At 39.1% G+C, this 21,043-nt stretch overlaps 1 long non-coding RNA gene across 1 annotated transcript in view; it reads right to left on the bottom strand.

The window, feature by feature from the left end:
- The window catches only part of LOC129779657 (uncharacterized), a 119,053-nt gene that overhangs the window by 5,543 nt on the left and 92,467 nt on the right, over positions 1-21,043 (bottom strand). The window lies entirely within an intron of this gene.

Below are 21,043 nucleotides of genomic sequence, written 5' to 3'. Positions count from 1 at the left end.
CGCTGTTCAATTAGAACTGAGTGGATTTCCGAGCGCCGCTCGCTTATATACCGATTGGTGATTTCAATAGCCTATTTTGAAAGCAATTTTAAGACTATTGAAACAAGTTTTTGGATCAAAAAGTAACAAGTATATAACGCGTAGACATTTTATCTTTCGAATGAAGTGTTTATCATACCATTTCGTTCAGTTGTTTAGGAATTATTAACGCTCAAAATCTCGGTCTCCGGCGTAACGCTTTCGTTTTCGAAACTTTGATTTTACACCCCGGTATAGAAATGAAAGACGTAGTCCTACGTCAAAAACTACAAGCTGACGTTGTACAGAACCTTATGGACGGGGTAAAGAGGAAGGTGCGAGCATACGGGCTTGGGCTCGAAGTATGAATAAAAAGAAAATGCCAAAAGTTGTTTAATAGTTTTTATTTTACTGTCTAAAATGTTCAAAAGGATCGGTCTACTGGGCGAATTTCTACAGCGTTTTTTTCGTGATGCAATTTGATGTGACACACCCTTTAGTTAACGTTGGTAACCGCAGCCTAACATTTGAACAATTAGTCGCCCGTGATGCCCAAAAGTTTAGCGATGGAGATCGATTCAGTGTCGGAGTCCTAGCCTCCCTCTATCGGGCTGTTGTGCTATGAATAACACAACAATGATCATATCAACGGTCTCCGCTGTTCCGTTTACTGTACAATGGAAGAGCAAAAAGGAATACTCTTACGTCTAAAATGGCTACTGTGTAATTTACAATTTATAGATACCATGAACATGTAACATGTACACGATTAAAACCGACTCCATTACAGCTAAAATGCTATTGAGCCTGAATAAATAAACAATTGGGTAAAAAAACTACCTTTGGATGGATTCAACCATGTGAATCCAACAGGACTCACATTGTTGAGCCAAAAATGCCAACAAATAATACCATTTGATTGAGCAGACAAGCCTTATATCCAACATAGCAGCATCATCATTATATGTAAAAATTACAAGCCACACTCTACAAAAATGTTTGCCCTTTCAAAAGTGTAATTTTGTGACGTTTGTCAGAGGAGAGCGTCTTTTGAAACCAAATTAATTAAGTGTGGAGATGAAGCTACCCAGTCACGATCCAGAATCTCTCTACCGAGACCAGCTTGTCCCCGGTGGAGATCATTTCACTTTTCTCATCATCCCATTTCATTGTATCCCCTTAGCATCTGACCAATTCCTATTGCCCCATGCGTCTCATGGCCTTTTACTCGGTTCAATATCGAGGATTCATGGTTACTTAAACCATAGTCGAATTGGTAAGGATATGGGAAAAATAATTTCTTCATCTAGTGTAGAATCTTAGTTTCGCGTTAATAAATTTCATCAGCGAAAATGAAGTGATAATAGCTGACACATAAATAAATACCAACAATTTGGAAAGCGCTCCACGTTTCCCACGTGGAGTGAATACAGATGAAAAATCCTAAGAGGGTGAAATAATAGGTTAAAGCAAATCCGAACATATTTGAAAATCCATACGGTGCTAGGATTGTCGAGATCTAATTTCCAGCTCGAACTTCAATGTTCAGACGAAGAAACCATTCGGGAAAGATATGTTTCACTGTTTCCCTCACCCGCAGAAAGCAGGTCTCAATAAACGGGGGGAAAGCTTAACACATCCCTAACGGATTGAGTATCAACTTTAACGTATCAACGTGGGATGAACGCATTACGTGACAGATGAAATACTTGTTGTGACAGTTGATTACTTCTCAGGCACGTAGCATCATAATTCGTTCAGACGGAGAATGGAGCTCCGTTTTGTGGGAATCGCCGGAGAACTTCCGAAGCAGATATTCTATTGATATATGTTCGTTGATATTGATATGTATTTTTGCGTTCCGTCGGAGCTGTCTTCGAAGCATCGTCGGCGTTGAATGTTATCGTCGCTCACATTGCAAAAAAATCACCCCTTTTTTTTAGGTGAAAGCAATATTCCACATCAATACCGTTTCGAACAACCTGACTTGGAGGATACACGTGTGGGTGTATGATTTATTTGCTTCCTCTTCGCTGATTTATGTAAGATGTGTATTCTATCCACGAGGTTAGTTATGTTTTTAGTTCAAAATTATGTTATGTAGGTGTCTCGCGAGAAGCGTCAACACAAAATGCATCGCTTCTCTCACTCAAACACTTTATTATCGCTGAGAACACGCACTGTGGAATTCGTTTACCGTCAGAGGGCCGCATAAATGTCGCAAAATTTAACAGTACAACACCAATAAAACCATACCGAACACTTCCAAACCATACCGAAAGCATCCACTCATTTCCTTGAAACATATACAGCTCCACAACTGCAAGCCGGTGACAGTGTCAGACAGTGTGTTTGGAGGGAGACGGGGATCGCTTCTGGAAGCAATTAAAGCTTACCACGCCGTTACCCGGAGGCCTTCGTAACCAAATTGGATGTTACTTGCGGCAGGACTTACTGCTCTATAGATCAAGTTTCGTGCTATAAATCTGGATTTTTAACTAGATAAGCATTCCACTAATCAACACGAATTTTAGAAGATTTTTTTTTATTTGAAATTTTTGAATTAGCTGAAACTTTGCCAACGTGTTCGGCACTAGGTACGAAACCATTTTACGGTATTAGTTTTTTTAAAATACTATCATGACTAATTTTTGGAATGGGCTTATGCAAAAATGGTATCATTTCAGAAACTAAACTATAACACCAAAACGGGTTATTGAAATAGTGTCTTTAGGTCCATTTATACGTTGCTAGTAGCTGACTTGACAGTAAGCAGCTACTGAGCCGGTGAACTCGCTTGACAATTGATTGACTCACCTAGTCCGTTCACACGGTGTGAGCTGCTGGCGAGAAACTAGATACTACAGCATGGGTTTACCAGGAATGCCAGGTGATTTATCAAATACCCATCAAATAGTCAGAAACAGCAAACAGGTCCGAATTTGTCAGATGATTGATCCGAAATCGAATTCTCTATTGGCAGTTTTCGTCTCAAGATTTCAGTTGCATTTATCATTACACAATTTTATCGCGGAATACACGCTGGTCGCATATTAAAATACTTTGTGCTGATTTTCTTCGAACTGAAGGTACCATCCGAAAAAAGCAGAAAGGCTAATGGATTTGGGCCAGGAATTGGATGCGAAGAAAACAGCAACAAATCCAATATTGTAGGAACTGTTCAATGATGATTCCCGAGAGTACAGAGCAGTGGTGAGAATAACACCTGAACAAATGGATACACTGTTGGATTTAATTGCTCAAAAAATATAACGTCAAGATACACTCATGAGGGATGCTATACCTGCAACAGTGAAATTAGAAATGACATTGGTGTCCCTTTGTTCTGGAATATCGTTCAGAGTATTGTCGATATTTTTTGGAATCTCGAAAGCATCCATAACTAAGATAATTCCAGGAGTATGTGATGCTATAAATGCCAGTGTACAAGATTTTTTCAAATTTTAATTATTTCGCATTGACAGCAGCTCGTGTACCAGTTTGTGAAATGAAAATGATAGTAGATTTACAGGTGGAATAAATACGCATCAAAAATTAAAATAATGAATGAAAATTGACTTTTTTCAAATCGAATGTGTATTCTGTTTCTTGAAACAATACTTTTTTTTGCAAGTGGTGAGTGAATTTTGAATGAAAATTGAGTCTGATAATGATTTTATATTATAACTAGCTGACCCGGCAAAGTTCGTCCCGCCCAAAATATGTTTTTTGTTATCAATACCTTCAAACATTCACGTTTTCTTGCTATGAGCCAATCGCAGAACTGTTCATTGATTGATCTTCTAATCGACCCCGTTGAATTTACGTTTTACTATAAAATTCCTAGTATTTCTACCAAAACTCATCATTATAATATCAGATTATTTTCAGACACAATTCTCGTTCAAGATTTTTCAACCACAACCACCTCACATGTTTCTCCGTTACATGGAATAAATGTTTTATACAGAATATATGATAGACAGCCTTAAATCGGACAATACCTTCCTCGAGTTCTGCTCTTATCAACACATTCGGCGATACTTTTTTATTGGTAGAGATAGAAGAAGATATAGGAGTGCGTTTCATCACATTAAAATCCATTTCCAGTTTCGAACAAAAATCAATTTCGCTAGCGCATCAAATTGACTAACAGCACTTCTCACTATGTAATTGTAGAACATATGGGAATTTAATTTTCCGAATTTTCCCTTTTTCCTTCAGAGTTTTCAGAAAATTTCCAATTGTCATGTTTGGTTGGAATATTTTTGGTTGAAATAGGTGTAATATTTTTGCTTGATTAGTTCTCGAGTTATGCAGAAGTTTGTGTTTCGTTTGTATGGCAGCCCCCCTTAGAGAGGAAGAGGAGTGGATTCACCATAGAAACGTTTCGTGCCCCGTAAAACCTTCACATACCAATTTTGGCTCTTTTTGCTTGATTAGTTTTCGAGTTATGCAGAAATTTGAGTTTCATTTGTATGACAGCCCACCCTTAGAGAGCGGGAGGAGTGTCTAACAATCAAAGAAACATTTATTGCATCCTAAAACCTTCAATGTCAAATTTGGTTTCGTTTGCTTGATTAATTCTCGAGTAATTCAGAAATTTGTGTTTCATTTGTATGGCAGCCCCCCTAAGAGAGGGGGAGGAGTATCTAATCACCATAAAATCATTTATTGCACTCTAAAAGCTCCACATGCCAAATTTGGTTTTATTTGCTTGATTAATTCCCGAGTAATGTACAAATTTGAGTATAATTTGTATGGCAGCCTCCCCTTAGAGATGGGGAGGGGTCTCAAACTATCACGAAAACCTTCCCCGGCCCCAAAAACCCCTACATACCAATTTTCATGTTAATCGGTTCAGTAGTTTCCAAGTCCATAAGAATCAGACAGACAGACAGACAGAAATCCATTTATATATACATATATATATATATATATATATATATATATATATGTATATATATATATATATATATATATATATATATATATATATATATATATAGATGATAAGTTGTAGAGAAAATATAAAAAAATATATAAAAAAAATAGTTAAGTGTGGGTCAGAGCCACGTGCCTTAAGTAGTCAAATAATATGAAGTATGAAATTTTCATTCAAATTTTGACAGTTTAAAACAGTCTTCAAGCATACTAATCTGATAGAGAAATTTGCATCACAAACACGGATGCCGCCACTTAATATGAGCATTCTATCTTCGATTAGGAATGCCAGGTATTTTTCTCAAATATCCTCGCACGGCATAGAAATTATCTTCTGATGTCTTTGGATAACTTATGTTCTTGTACACACTGAAAAATTTTTTTTTTTTCAAACCAAAAAAAAATTGAAAATAAGGTTTGAAAATAGAATATCTCAATAACTACATTTAAAAAAAATCCTAATTTTTGACACAATAAAGCCCATATTGCCTCCAAAAACTGGTTTTCCATTTGATTCTGGAAAAATCAAAAATGATTTTTTTATGTCACTAGCTGACCCGGCAAACTTCGTCCCGCCCAAAATATGTTTTTTGTTATCAATACCTTCAAACATTCACGTGTTCTTACTATGAGCAAGCTCATGGGTCCAATCGCAAAACTGTGCATTGATTGATCTTCTGATCGACCCCGGTGAATTTACCTTTCACTATAAAATTCCTAGTATTTCTAACAAAACTCATCATTATAATGTCAGATTATTTTCAGACACAATTATCGTTCAAGATTTTTCAACCACTGGCAAATAACATGTTTCTTCGTTACATGGAATAAATGTTTTATACAGAAAATATGATAGAATAAAGACAGCCTTTAATCGGACAATTCCTTCCTCGAGTTCTGCTCTTATCAACACATTCGGCGATATTTTTTTATTGGTATAGATAGAAGAAGATATAGGAGTGCGTTTCATCACATTCAAATTCATTTCCAGCTTCGAACAAAGATCAATTTCGCTAGAGCAAACATTAAATGGACTAACAGCACTTGTCACTATGTAATTGTAGAACATATGGGAATTTATTTTCCGATTTTTCCCTTTTTGCTTCAGAGTTTTCTGAAAATTTTCAATTGTCATGTCAATCTCACATCCCAAATTGTGCTTGATTAGTTCTCAAGTCACGCAGAAGTTTGTGTTTCGTTTGTATAAATAGCAGCCCCCCTTAGAGAGTGGGGAGGAGTATCTAACCACCGTAAAAACATTTATTGCACCCAAAACCGTCCACAAATTTGGTTTCATTTGCTTTATTGATTCTCGAGTAATGCAGAAATTTGAGTTTCATTCGTATGGCAGCCCCCCCTTAAAAAGGGGGGTGGAGAGTCTAACCATCATAGAAACATTTATTGCACTCTAGAACTTCAAAATGCCTAATTTGCTTTCATTTGCTAGAATAATTCTCGGGTAATGCAGAAGACTTTTTGCAAAAAAATTCTAACTTTAAAACTATAATTCTTTTTAAATTTTTATTTTATTAGGCTCATTTAGCACAATTCAGCTGTAACAGAGCCGAATTCAGTCAGCTCGCGCAGTCCGAAGCCGCCGGACGCAAAGTTGTTCGTGTCCGTTATTGTGTTGGAACAATACCGTTATCGGTTTCGCTGAAGTGATTGTGTCGCTCTAACGGTGTTTTCTTTATTGCGAGAGTGAAGTGATAAGTAATCACAACCAGCGGGAGGGAGAAGTCCTCCACTGCGGGCGCTGTGAGCGTGTGCCGTTCCTCGTATCGTATTGTGGTGCGATACACCATTGCTGTTGTGCCAAGCGATCATCACGTGGTTCGATTGGAGCACCGTTACAAATCATCCGCACCGCGCGCTTCAAGTATTTTAGTTTATATATATATTAGGTTAAGGATTTAAAAAAAAAAAAAGAAAAAGTATAATTGTATATCTGCCATAATGGCAGAGTGCGATCCTCTTGATATGGACATTGAATCTGATGTTTCCTCCTCACTAACTACTGGGAAGTCGCTTAAACGCGTTCCCCCCTCAGACGATGTCTTTTCAGAGGAAGAGTTAATCAACCTCAACAAGCCCCCTTCAAGAAAATTGGCAAACTTTTCCACTTCGCCCCCTCATTCTCCCGCTCCCGCTTCCGATTATCTCCCGAACTTGCCTCCCAGCCCAACTGTTCCCGCTCCCGCTCAACAATCGACCTCGTCCTCCCCCTCAGTTGTCCCCTCTCCGCGTGTCAAGGTCTATCCAGAAGATGCATCTGGATCTGGCCCATGGGTTGTTTTCTTCCGGCCAAAACCCAACGGGAAATCGCTCAACGTCATTCAGATCATGAAAGATCTGACAAAAAATTATTCCTCCGTGGTCGAAATTAGAAAGGTTCGACCGAACAAACTGCGTGTTGTCGTGGCTGATCGGAAGCAAGCTAACGAGATTGTTGTCGACAATAGGTTCGTACTAGAATATCGCGTCTATGTGCCCTGCCATAACGTAGAAATTTCGGGGGTGATTACAGAAACGGGTCTGACGAGCGCATTAATAAAAGAGGGAGATGGCAGATTTAAAAAGCTCCCTTTGACGAAAGTTAAAATTTTGGACTGCCATCAATTAGGAAAAGTGTCCCAGGAAGAGGGAAAAACAAAATTCACGCCGTCCGACTCGTTTCGAGTAACTTTTGCTGGTTCCGCCCTCCCTGACTACGTTATGGTGGACAAATTGAGGCTTCCGCTGCGTCTCTTCGTGCCAAAGCCCATGACTTGCAACAAATGCAAGTCAGTTGGTCACACTTCGGATTATTGTGCCAACAAGGAGCGCTGTGCCACTTGCGGAGAGCAACATGTGGGCAAATCCTGCAGTGGGACTGAGCATAAGTGTCCATATTGCGGGGGGACCCCACATGAGCTCTCAGCTTGTGAAAATTACAAGAGTCGCTGGGAGAAACAGAAGCGCTCTTTAAAGGAACGCTCGAAACGCACTTTTGCGGAAATTTTAAAGGGCGCTTCTCCACAGGCCCAACAACAACAACATCCAATCTCCTCACACAATATCTTTTCCACGTTGCCAGTTGACGAAATGGAAGCGGACACAGCTCACGGGGGTACACCGTTTATTTCCCAAGGGAATCCCCGGCGCAAAAATGTGACCACTCCCAAAATTCAATCACAAGTCCCTCCGGTGATATCCCCTGTTAGCTTGCCTAAAAAAACGAGTGCAGCGGACAAGCAAAATCAGGTTCCTCCTGGCTTCCGTGGGAATAGTTCACCTTCGAACGACCCAGCACTCGAGGGGACATCAAAAACCCCAAGCTGTTGCTTGTCATGCAAACATCAGAGGCAAAGACCTCTGTATTGTCAGCTTGTATTGGCCTCCGAGAGCTGCGGTTAGCCGCAAGCAACTTGTTGACATGTGCTCACTCCTTCCTGAGCCACGATTGATCTTGGGAGACTTCAACTCTCACGGAACTGCCTGGGGGGAACAGTACGACGACAATCGTTCATTGTTGATATATGACCTTTGTAACAGCTTCAATATGACCGTTTTGAACACTGGGGAAACAACACGTGTACCTAAACCTCCTGCTAACCCAAGTGCTCTTGACCTCTCGCTTTGCTCGAATTCACTATCGTTAGATTGCAAGTGGGATGTAATCCAGGACCCCAACGGTAGTGATCACTTGCCAATCAAAATTTCCATCACCATTGGGTCGAATTCTTCTGAATCTATAAACATGGCATATGACCTCACAAGACACATTGACTGGAAAAAATATGCGGACGCGATTACTCTAGCCATCAATTCCAGAGATGGTTTACCTCCATTGGAGGAGTATAACTTACTTTCTCGTTTGATCTATGACAGCGCAGTTCGCGCTCAAACGAAACCCAATCCAGGTTCCACCATTTTCCGAAGGCCTCCCAATCTATGGTGGGATAGCCAATGGTCCAAGCTTTATGTAGAAAAATCGAATGCATTTAAAGCTTTTCGGAAACGTGGTACTCCTGAAAATTTTCAAACGTATTTAGCCCTTGAGAATCAGTTCAAAAATTTGATCAAAGGGAAAAAAACGTGCTTATTGCCGAAATTTCGTGGGAGGTTTGTCACGAGAAACGTCAATGAAAAAATTATGGAAAGTGGCTCGAAACATGAGAAATCGCTCTTCAACGAATGAAAGCGAAGAATATTCACACCGATGGATTTTTAATTTTGCACGGAAGGTTTGTCCTGATTCCGCTCCTGTGCAAAAAATAATTCGAGATATACCACAAGATAGGTGCGATCTTGATTCCGAGTTTTCGATGGTAGAATTCTCTCTTGCTCTCCTTTCTTGTAACAATTCTGCTCCGGGATCGGATCGAATTAAGTTCAACTTGCTGAAAAACCTCCCTGATGTGGCGAAACATCGCTTGTTGAATTTATTCAATCGGTTTCTGGGGCATAATATTGTTCCAGATGATTGGAGACAAGTACGAGTTATAGCCAAGGATGGAAAACAAGGGAGCATGATGTGATTTACGATTAATCGCAAACTGCACAGATCGTAATCTGTGCAAACTGCGACTAACTATTAATCCTCACCCATCATAACCAAATGATTTTCTCTTGGTAACTCTGAGTTGACCAAAGCATTACTAGACTGAAACTAGTCTGAATAATTGAGTTACTCTCCTTCCTCGTTTTGCTTTCAACTCCTAACAAGAATTTGCTCCATGGGAATGAGTGTCTCTATGACGTACGATTCTCGCTCTCTCATCCGGGCGTTCAATTTCCTTTCCGAGCGCGTTTACTTCGATGAAACTGGGTAAAATAAAAAAAAATGCGCTACAGCAGGGTTCCCGGAATAAATCGCCACAGAAAACGACTGCAACAGAAACCACCGCTTATAAAATGTGTAGTAGGCTATAAATATTGTGGCGCGGTATTGTATTTCAAAACAAGAATTAACCGGGCAAACGTATCGCCCCAGGCAAACGTAACGCCCCGGGCAGACGTATACCGTCCGACGCTCGCTAGAGCTCGGTCGGACATTGCTAAAGGATCGTATCCTATGTTTCAAACTAACCGGGCAATCAGTGGATCCCAGGTTTGCGTGCGAGACACCGCCGCTTCCGACGGCGGGTCGGCGGTGGACTCGGATTGCGTCATCTTGGCGGCATGGGCCGCCTCGATTCCTTATCCTCGCCAAATGGGGACTTCGTCCCCATTACATTGTCCTCAGAATAAATTTCGAAAAACGAGAACAAGAGAATAAATTTATAATAGAAATGTGAGGCACATGATGTTTTTCCCGCGCCAAATATTTCTAGCCTACTACACTTTTTCTAAGCGGTTGTTTCTGTTGCAGTTGTTTACTGTGGCGATTTATTCCGGTCACCCTACAGCAGATAGGACGACTTTAATGTTTCATGTTTCACGGAGGATTTCTCAGATGGTGTTTAAATTAATCAAGAGACTACAAACAATAATCCCTCTCAAATCACTAATTTTATGAGTAAATGTAAATGCGTTATTGGCCAAGGCTTTTACGACATCGAACACGTGGTCTTGCGAGATATATTTTTCCGCCTGCCCAAATACAGACCACTTTTTTCGAGGCCGAATAAACTGGTGTCTAGAAAAGACCTTGATTACCTTGAATTAATAAAAAAACATAAATTAGCGCAAATATGTCAACATGTGTTTTTTTTGTTTAAGCACGTAAATATTTGCTCATATTTTTTTTGGATTGTGGCACTCTACATAATTTGTATGCAGATAGACTATCCACAGTTTGTGGGGGAATGGAATACTCATACAACTCAAATGGATAATGATTATCTGCTATCACAAAGCTGAGAAATTTTTTGACGTTTTGTTTTACTATTGATTCATTCAAAAAAAAAGCTTTATTTTTAAATGTTTTCTTATCCTGAGACTGGCTCACCATATTGCACTGCTACTAAAACCGTAGGCTAACTTCAAAGATATTTTTTATTCATTTTCGGCGAATAATCAATAGAGTGTCGTGTTATGAAACATCAGAATAATAGCAAAAACAATATTACGATCATAAGGTGTTGGACAGGTTATTCCAGACGACATTGGAATATATTCAATCTGATCATCTTTAGAAAGGTTAATGACCTTCAAAGGATAAATTTATCTTGAGCACATTGAATTGATGTTCATGACTTCCAGTCGGACGATTATTCGCTCTGATAGTAATTGTGTGGTCCTCACAAAGCATATATTCCAATGCCGTCAGTTCACTGAAATTATTCGTATACCGTTTGATGATAAGGTAGGATGTTGATAATCATTTGCTGCGATACCTATTGTTCCAACAGTATTCATTCGACAATATGAAGACTGAATACCTGAAATTAACCAGATTCAACTATGCAAATCTGCGGTCAAAACAGTATGTGCACTTGAGAGATGCAACAAGTTTGAAGGGATATAAAAAAACATTAGTCGTTCGACAAATCTACTGCCACATATGTCGGAAGTCCACGATACATGAATATCATACGTCCATACTATTTCATTACATTTATTCGCAACGAAGAACGTAACCACACAGAATTGAATTAATCAAATATGTGATCCGTTTTATCTACAAAATAAAAAAGGGTCTGAAATTCAATCGAATTCGAAAGGTGTTTCGTGAAGTCACTAATTTAATTACTGTTGGAAAAATTATTTGGAGAGAAATGTGAATGTTCAGAATTATTGGAATCTAAAAACGATTTTGGGCAGGATGAGATTCGCCCAAATCTGCTGGTAATAAAATTAATCAATTGCATCCATTACCCGTCTGCTGTTTATCGGGCGGGAGACGACAGCAAAATAAAATCGATACGAGACTGAGTCAGCCACTCACTGCGGACAGTGCAATAGAGAATTAAAAATCCCTCGATGAGTGTCGTAAGATTTCAGTTGATCGTCTCTTGTTACACTTTCCGATCAAGAACTCATCATCCGCTCTATGGAATGGGATTAATCGTTTGTGGCTTGCACTCACGATAAAACCTGAGTAGTAGAAGTAATGCTTCGAGAGTGCAAGCAGTTGGGATTCCGCTCTCATATTGCTTTTTTGAGATCTTGGTAGCTCACCGTTCCAAGTATTCTCTCTGTGTACATATGAAGAATAAAAGAGCCTCGCCTGCTGGGGGTAATTTAAAAACATCCGACTAGAGGGATATACTTATTCATTGATCGTTGAATGTGATTTTTTACCATCCCTGGTTATAGCTATTCAAAAACCCGGAAAACCCGCGTCCGACTTCAATTCGTACCGCCCAATAGCAATGCTGTCTTGTATACGGAAATTGTTGGAGAAAATGATCTTGTTTCGCCTTGATCGATGGGTTGAAACGAATGGCCTACTCTCAGATACACAATATGGGTTCCGCAGGGGCAAGGGGACGAATGATTGTCTTGCGTTGCTTTCTTCAGAAATTCAATTGGATTACGCCGAAAAAAAACAAATGGCTTCAGTATTCTTGGACATAAAGGGGGCCTTTGATTCTGTTTCAATAGAGGTCCTGTCAGACAAATTACACTCTCGGGGTCTGCCGCCTCTATTGAATAATATGTTATATAACTTGCTTTGTGAGAAACATTTGAATTTTTCTCACGGGGATTCGACAGTAAGTCGGGTCTCCTACATGGGACTCCCCCTGGGCTCATGTTTAAGCCCCCTTTTGTACAACTTCTATGTAGGCGACATCGACAATTGCCTTACACAAAATTGCAACCTAAGACAACTTTCAGATGATGGAGTGGTGTCTGTCGTAGGATCAAACGAATCCGAACTGCAAGGACCCTTACAAGATACTTTGAACAATTTTTCAACCTGGGCCATTGGGCTAGGGATCGAATTCTCCACGGAGAAAACAGAGATGGTGGTTTTTTCTAGGAAGCATAGACCAGCAAAACCAAAGCTTCAACTTTTGGGTAAACCGATCACTCATGCTATGTCTTTCAAGTATCTTGGGGTCTGGTTCGACTCCAAATGTACTTGGGGGGCCCATATTAGGTATCTGAGTAAAAAATGCCAACAAAGAATAAACTTTCTCCGTACAATTACCGGCACCTGGTGGGGAGCCCATCCCGAAGATCTTCTAATGTTGTATCGAACAACTATTCTCTCAGTGATGGAGTATGGCAGTTTCTGTTTTCAATCAGCTGCCAAAACACACCTCATTAAACTCGAGCGAATTCAGTATCTTTGTCTCCGTATTGCGTTGGGATGTATGCCCTCAACGCATACCATGAGTCTCGAGGTTTTGGCAGGCGTACTCCCACTAAAAGATCGCTTCAATTTATTATCTCTTCGGTTCCTCATTCGGTGTAAGGTTATGAACCCATTGGTGATCGGAAATTTTGAGCAGCTGATCGAGCTAAATTTTCATTATGGATTCATGAGCTCATATCATGAATTCGTCTCCATGCAGGTTGATCCTTCTTCGTATATTCCCAACCGTGTTTGTTTTCCTGACTACATCAATTCCTCTGTGCATTTTGATCTGTCCATGAAGCAGGATATCCATGGAATTCCAGATTATCATCGATCGGGGATCGTTCCTACGATTTTCGAAGCAAAGTATGGGCGTGTCAATTGTGATAATATGTACTTTACTGATGGGTCCTCTATGAATGAGTCCACAGGATTTGGAGTGTTCAACAAATTTTTTAGCACCTCACACAGTCTTCAGTGTCCTTGCTCAGTGTATATTGCTGAATTGGCAGCAATACACTGGGCGCTGGACAGCGTCGCCTCACGACCTGTTGAACACTATTACATTGTAACGGATAGTCATAACTCTGTCGAAGCTATCCGTTCAGTGAGGCCGGAAAAGCACTCGCCGTACTTCCTTGAGAGAATACGAGAAATTTTGAGTGCTTTATCCAGACGCTGTTATGTCATTACCTTTGTCTGGGTCCCTTCACATTGCTCAATTCCGGGTAATGAGAGGGCTGACTCATTAGCAAAGGTAGGTGCAATTGAAGGCGATATTTATCAATTATCCCTAAGGTTAGCCTCAATCCGTGGTTCAAAAGTCTGGAATTGAGTCGGGACTTTATTCGCACCTTCTCCCGACTCATGTCCAATCACTGTTCGTTAGACGCGCTGCTTTTTCGTTTTAATCTTGCCGACAGCAATCTCTGCGGTTGTGGCCATGGTTACCACGATATCGAACACGTTGTTTGTATCTTGTCGCCAGATCGAATTTAGAAAACTCCCTTCGGGCTGGAGGAAAGCAGTCCAATGTGCCGGTGAGAGATGTGTTGGCTCGGTTAAACCTTGATTACATGTCCCATATATATGTTTTCCTTAAAGCTATCGATCTTCGAGTGTGATTGTTCATACATCCTTTTCCCCTCTTTTTCGTCCTTCGCGAGCTATCGGTTCCCTTCCTACTAACATTAGAATAAGTTAAATTGTAAATACATATTAGATGTAAGGATAGTTTTAAGAATTGAGTGTGAAGTGTCAGTGTGAATGAGAATGTGAATGTGAATGTGAGTGCGAGTGTAAACACACATCTCCTTACATCCCATCCTTTTCCTAATGAAAATGTGTCACCCTTCTAAACTCGAGTCGACCGCGAGTAATCGGTTTCCTATTTCATTAACCATAGAATTAAGGAAACAACATGTTGATATATGCTAGTTGAAATATAGTTAAGAGTTTGGCTCCATTAAACTTATGTAACTGAGCCTGTAAAAATAAACGGATTAATAAAAAAAAGAGCCGAATTCATTCGTGTGTTTTTTATCCTAAGATTACTTTTGTCGTATACTGCACTGCTACCTTTTTATGGCGTAAGAGTATCGCGCTATCTATCGATAAACATTCGTTTTTATCTATAACACAGTAGTCGTTTAGACGTAAGAGAATTCCTATTCTATCGATGCACAACACATGTCGCTTTTTCCGGCGTAAGAATGTTGCTATTGTTCGAATGTTGGGCACAGTTGGGCTGTTCACAGCGGGACTGTTGATTTCAGGCTTCCTTTGTTGGGTTATTAATAGTTCCAATAACCGATGCAGCAGACCGAAAATGTGAGCGGTAAGGGACTGGGATTACCTTCACATGATGATTGTTGCGTGGATATAGTAGCTAGAATAACACACAAAGATGGTCAGTTGAGGGGCCCTGAGTTATGAGCTCATGATCGTTCGCTTAGTAGCGGACACGCCTCCAATTAGGCTACGAAGACCCCCCAATATAATAATAATATAATATCAACAAAGTTTTCGTCAATGGATGAAGTATAGGAAATTGTTCAAATTTGTTTTAATTACACAAAAAAAAATATTAAAAATTTAAATTCTTTTTCCCAAAAACGTATTTTTTTAAATTCCCAAAACATTATATTAATAGTCCTTTCAATTTCCAACAAGTCACCCATACATCGAAAGATGGGCACTTTTACAGGCAAACAGTTTTTCTAACCTAATTTTATTTAAAATCAAAATAGAGATATAGTGTATTATTTTCTATCTTTTATGGTTTCTGGAATATGTGACATTTTTGTATGAAGACCCCTGAAAAAAATATGTTTCACCCGTAAAATTTTGTATGTGTAAATTCTCGCGTTTGACATATTTCTGAGTAGAAAATAAAATATAGAAGGTTGACGTCTTGGATAAAAATTCATATTGTAACCCTCCAATACTCGCGCATACGGTCTGACAGACCGAGAATCGATGAGGTGGCTGAATTAAATGACTATTAAAACTGAATGAAGGTCAAGAAAAAATATTTTCTGAAGTTTCGTTCATTTATACGTTTTTCTTTAAATAAATATCAATAACAGAAATCTCCTGTGCTCGTTAAAAGACAGAAGCCATCATTTCCGGGGTATTCTCACCGCATGAAATATGTAAAATGAATATTTTTTACGTGTATTTATCTTGTATGTAAAACAATGTTTTTCCAACGTACGTATAACTCATCATCATAGGAGAACGGCTGATCAGATTTGAGTCGTCTTTATATCGTTGAGTTTGTCTTTACCCAAATTAAGCTGCTAGAATCTTTTGGAGGATATTTGATATGAATAGAAACAATAAAAAAGAGCTACGCATATGTACGTTTCGCAGTGAAAATTATCAATCAGATCAATTTTACAGATCTAAACGTTAACATACAAAATTTTTTAGAATATATTTGTTATTTTTACCAACCAAAATATTCTCTTGAAATAGTTTATATTATATCCCTGATAGTGACTGTAAAGAATGTTCTGATTTTCAACGCCGACCAAATGATTGGTATTCCAGGGATTAACGCCTAAAAATACACAACAGCAATATTACGGATATTACTCACACTCACACACACAGTGTGTGAGTACACTTGTTACGATATTTCGCGCGAGTCCAGGAGAGTTAATATGATCTAAAACTTTGTCGAATAAACTAGCTTGCCTTTAAACAAAATTAGCATTAGTTAGATTTTTTTGAAGGAAAACATGAAAAAGTTGTTGATAGATCAACTTTTTCTCTGTAGATGTGCCCATCTTCCGATGTACTTGTTGACTTGTTGGAAATTGCAAGGACCATTTATATAATGTTTTTTAATAATTTAAAAAAAAACGTTTTTGAGAAAAATGAATTTCAATTATTGTTGCCCAGGATCAAATGAACAACCAACTTTTTGGAGACAATATGGGCTTTATTGTGTCAAAAATTAGGATTTTTGGAAAAATGTAGTTTTTGAGATATTTCATTTTTTAGCTTTATGTTAATTTTTTTTCGGTCAGAAAAAAGGTTTTTTCTGTGTGTACTTTTTCCAGAGCCGCAAAATTATAATCAAAAATTTTCCTAAGACACCATTTCGATCAATACCATTCTTGCATAAGCCCTTTCCAAAAATTATTCGTGGTCGTATTTAAAAAACTAATACCGTAAAATGGCATCGTGCTTAGTGCCGAACAAGTTGGCAAAGTTTCGGCTAAATCAGAAATATGAAATTAGAATGGTTTCGTGTTGGTGGTGAAATGCCTATACAGTAAAGTAAGGAGACAATTGTTAGCAGAATTTTCTGTAGAATTGTTGTTTGCTGTCGAATACTTGCAAGTATAAGACAACAAATCAAAACTGATTCCTTCCTTTTGCGAAAAGCGTATCCTATGACGTTTTCGAATACTCCATTAGTAGTAATAAAATGCTCTAAAGCTCTTTCCTGGATTCGTAATTTAAATGATCTGAGTGTGTATGAAGCTAAGGCGATGGGGAAATTTCCCATTTACCTCCAATGATATTCCGATTCTGAAGTTTTGATAAACGTCCTAAACCAGGGAAACACTTCATACTGTGGGGATTCACAATAAATTTACAATCTGAATGACTCCGCTTCTCATTCTAAGGACTTCTCAGAACATTCAGTACTTTCTGCATTGAGAAGGCTGCCATACTGTCCGTCGTAAGTACTAGAAAAGTGGCATAAAATTAATTCCAACATGCATCAGATGTTTCTCTACCATCGGACCATTGAGCTTATGGGAACGTGAATTGAAATGACTGAGGTTTTTGTTCATTTCCCGGTCTTCGCGTAAATTTTGGGGAGGGATTTCCACTGGAAACGAATTATTTGCATATCAGTTAGTCTTATCTACGCTCCGATGCACAGTTTTGATGACATTGTAAATGATATTCAGTATGACATGCAAAAGAGAAGGCAGCTTTCCACGTGTTTTCCACTTCCCTTCAAATCATTGGTGCGAAATCATCAAGGTGCGAAAGAAATGAGTCTGAAATTATCGCCATCATTGTGAAACTGTTCTCCTGTCGGCAAAGAAGTATCCTTTCTAGTCCCTCAGCTCCGATGTCGAACGAAGACGTTAGATAAGATTAATTTAATTTTCACTACCATAACGAGAAGGTTAGGTTCTCGAAGTATAGCATAACCACTCTCAGTTCCTTGGGAATAGAGGACCACGATAATTACATGAAGACTGTATGGCTCTCAATTTAAATAACTAATGGCTTTAACTATCCATTTCTGATTGCGTTAAGAGTATCGGAGACAAAAGTAGAGAACATACGTTGTGGAGAAGATAACAGCAAAATGGCCTGAAGTCATATGCTCCACCATGCGACACAATGGCGGTAATTCTAAACAATTTAAAACGGGGGAGACTATATTTTTACCTGCATCCTGGATCGCTCTATCCTTCCGATGCACCGCGACGGGTTACCCCAGGCTAGCCAAGCTCTAGCCCCGTAGGTTAGCTCTGTTTCGGTCAGGTTGTAAGGACCAGATTATTCTACTTCCCACTGAACCTGCTGCCACCGAGCATCGTGGGTGGGCGATTCGGCTGTCAAAGGAAATTTGGTGAAGAAAAATGGAGCGGTTCAGCGAGAGCTGAAAAAGTTAATTAATCACGATGATGGCGGGCGATTTCAAGACGTCGAAAATCGAAGACGAATAAATGATAAACAGCTTGTTAGTCATTCAACAATCAGTCAAAATTACCCATGAATGCGAGCGAAGGAACTACCTCTGATACCTGACGCAATGTTTGATGGAAATGTTTGATAATACATAAAAACATCAGTTTGATGGGAAAAACAAAACCGTCGCAGCTGTGCCGTCCGGGTTTTTGAACCACTAATGACCATTATTTATGCGAGTTATGCTTCCTCGAACTCGCACGTTGTCATACATTTCACGAAAATTCCACACCGTTCACCAAAAATTCATGGTGCTGAATGCACATCACATGTTACCAGCTCCCAACCCAATCGTCGTCCTTCTCCATCTACATCATCCTCATGCTGCAGCGCACCGAGTCCATTGCCAAGTTTTTTGGAGGCTGGGTGCTAATTTGTTGGCCTTTCAAACCCACCAAAAGGGCTTGCGGTGCAATCGGTTTATGATGTGTTTGAAACAGGATTCTAGCACGCGGTAAAAAGATTATTATCACTAGTTTCAACAAATTGATATCACATTGAATAACCACTGATTCAACACGTATGGTTCCCACAAATTTGCAAATGGAACTATAGTCAACCACATCATATGCTTGAAATATGTAGTGATATACTGCACACACCCGATCGGTCCCTGATATTCACAATCGGAACAGCAAAATACAAATATGTGAACTGGTTTGACCACCTCTGAATAGTTTGTAATCCTACATTTGTAATTATTACATCAAAGATGATAAACAGGCTCGTACAATCGACAAATTATGACTACTTAATAATACATTGAACAGTACGTTCGAATTTTCCTTACCCAATTGCTAATTACAGGAATAACAGTAATCGGAGATCGGGAACAATTTTATTTCTTTCACCGAAATCTTGATTTATACCCAGAATCTCTGCGACTTGTTTGTCGTAATCAATCGAGACCCGACTCGACCGTAAAGTAACGAAAATGAAAAATACGTGAATTGTTCATTTCCCGAAATTCGGACAATCGCAAGAATTTGTTTTCCCTTACGGAGCGGCGTTTCCAACATTTTTCACCTTATGTATTATACAAATATACAGGACGAAGCTCACGACCGGTAATTCCACTCGTAGAATTTTACAGATATGTTATAAATCTGAAAGAATGGCTTCACAGCGTGGGAGCATTGCATAACAAACGCGGATAGGTAGGTTTATTTTCAACACAGCCGAGTGCGCGTGACGTTGGTTGGTTGCTATCGGAGGGGTGGCTATTCTAGTTATTCGATGTGTCTACTTCAACAGGATATAAATATTAGTGATGAAACGGATAGTAGTTTGGCCGGATATCCGGTAAGCTTAGAGGCCGGAGATCCGGCGAGCGGATATTCGGTTTTTTATTTGCGAAAAAGAAACTGGAAGAAACAGCATGTGTGCATGAACCAAATAAAGGATTACATTTTAGGGAGAAAGATCGGCACATTTTTGCATAAAAATCGTAAACAATGATGAAATTTTCTTTTCATAACCAATATCTTTCAATAGAGTATTGTCTACACGAAACCTTGAACAGAATTTGAACAGGAACCTTGAACAGATTTTTTTCTGATAAGGATTTTCTATCACAATGATGAGATTTTTGTGGAATGTGTCTTCAGGGATGATAATCTGAGATATTCACTACTAAACATGCTACAAGGTTTTATGGAACAATGCGTTTGGCTTGTGATATCGTTTGAAGAAATTACAAGAGTTTTAAGTTCTCCTGTAATGTCATGTGTAATGGAGGTAATGTCACATTTTGCTGAATAAAAAATAAAAAAAAGTATTAAAAAAAACTTTTTAAGTTCAACGGTTTATTGTACTAAAAGCTAGAAAATAATTAGGCAGTCAGTAGTTATCACATCCCATCCTTCATTAATTAGGGCAATGATAAGACTTGGCATCACTGCTGTATCGCAACTGTATGCTATTCCGAGCGAATCTTTCATTCAATTTTAAAACCGTTCTACTGCACATTTTAATTTGTAATTCATTGTTGAGTAAGCTGTTAGTGTTCTTTTTGTCGCATCTTAAGTGAATTTCAGTCCGATTTCATTGTAGATCGTGTATAATACGTGTTGTGTAAATTTCCTGCGAAGTTGCTAGCAAAACAACAAACAACTTCCTCACCACCGCCACCGCCTCGTCAACAGTTTTGACGTAGGACTACGTCTAACCGGATGATATAGGGGGTGAAATGGAAATCTAGGCACTGAACAAGTAGGAAAAAATGCAAGATTTGGAACGCTTATAACTCGAGCATTTCTCAATAGATCGCAAAGGTTTTTGCATCAATTGATAGGAAAAATATCTACGCATCTATCATAACGAATAACACTTCATTTTTCTTGAAATAAATAATTGAATAATTGTGAAATATCAAGCATTGCCAAATGCACTATGTGCCCATTTTTGATTGGTCCATTTTGTGCTCCTCAAATCGTACCGACCAAAACGGGCAACCAGAGCAGCAGCGAAATAGAATGAAGCACGATTGGAAAGGAAAAAGAAAAAAATGAACGAAACATTGGTCGCAGTCTCACACATGGGTAATTCTCGAGCCAGTCAGTCAGCTTAAAAATCCCCGCTCCGCTGCCGTAACGATCATTCTTTGTGTGGACACCGACTGGA

The sequence above is a fragment of the Toxorhynchites rutilus genome, chromosome 3, assembly GCF_029784135.1.
Source record: "Toxorhynchites rutilus septentrionalis strain SRP chromosome 3, ASM2978413v1, whole genome shotgun sequence".
NCBI classification, from domain to species: Eukaryota; Metazoa; Arthropoda; class Insecta; order Diptera; family Culicidae; genus Toxorhynchites; species Toxorhynchites rutilus.
This window is presented reverse-complemented; position numbering and strand designations above follow the sequence as displayed.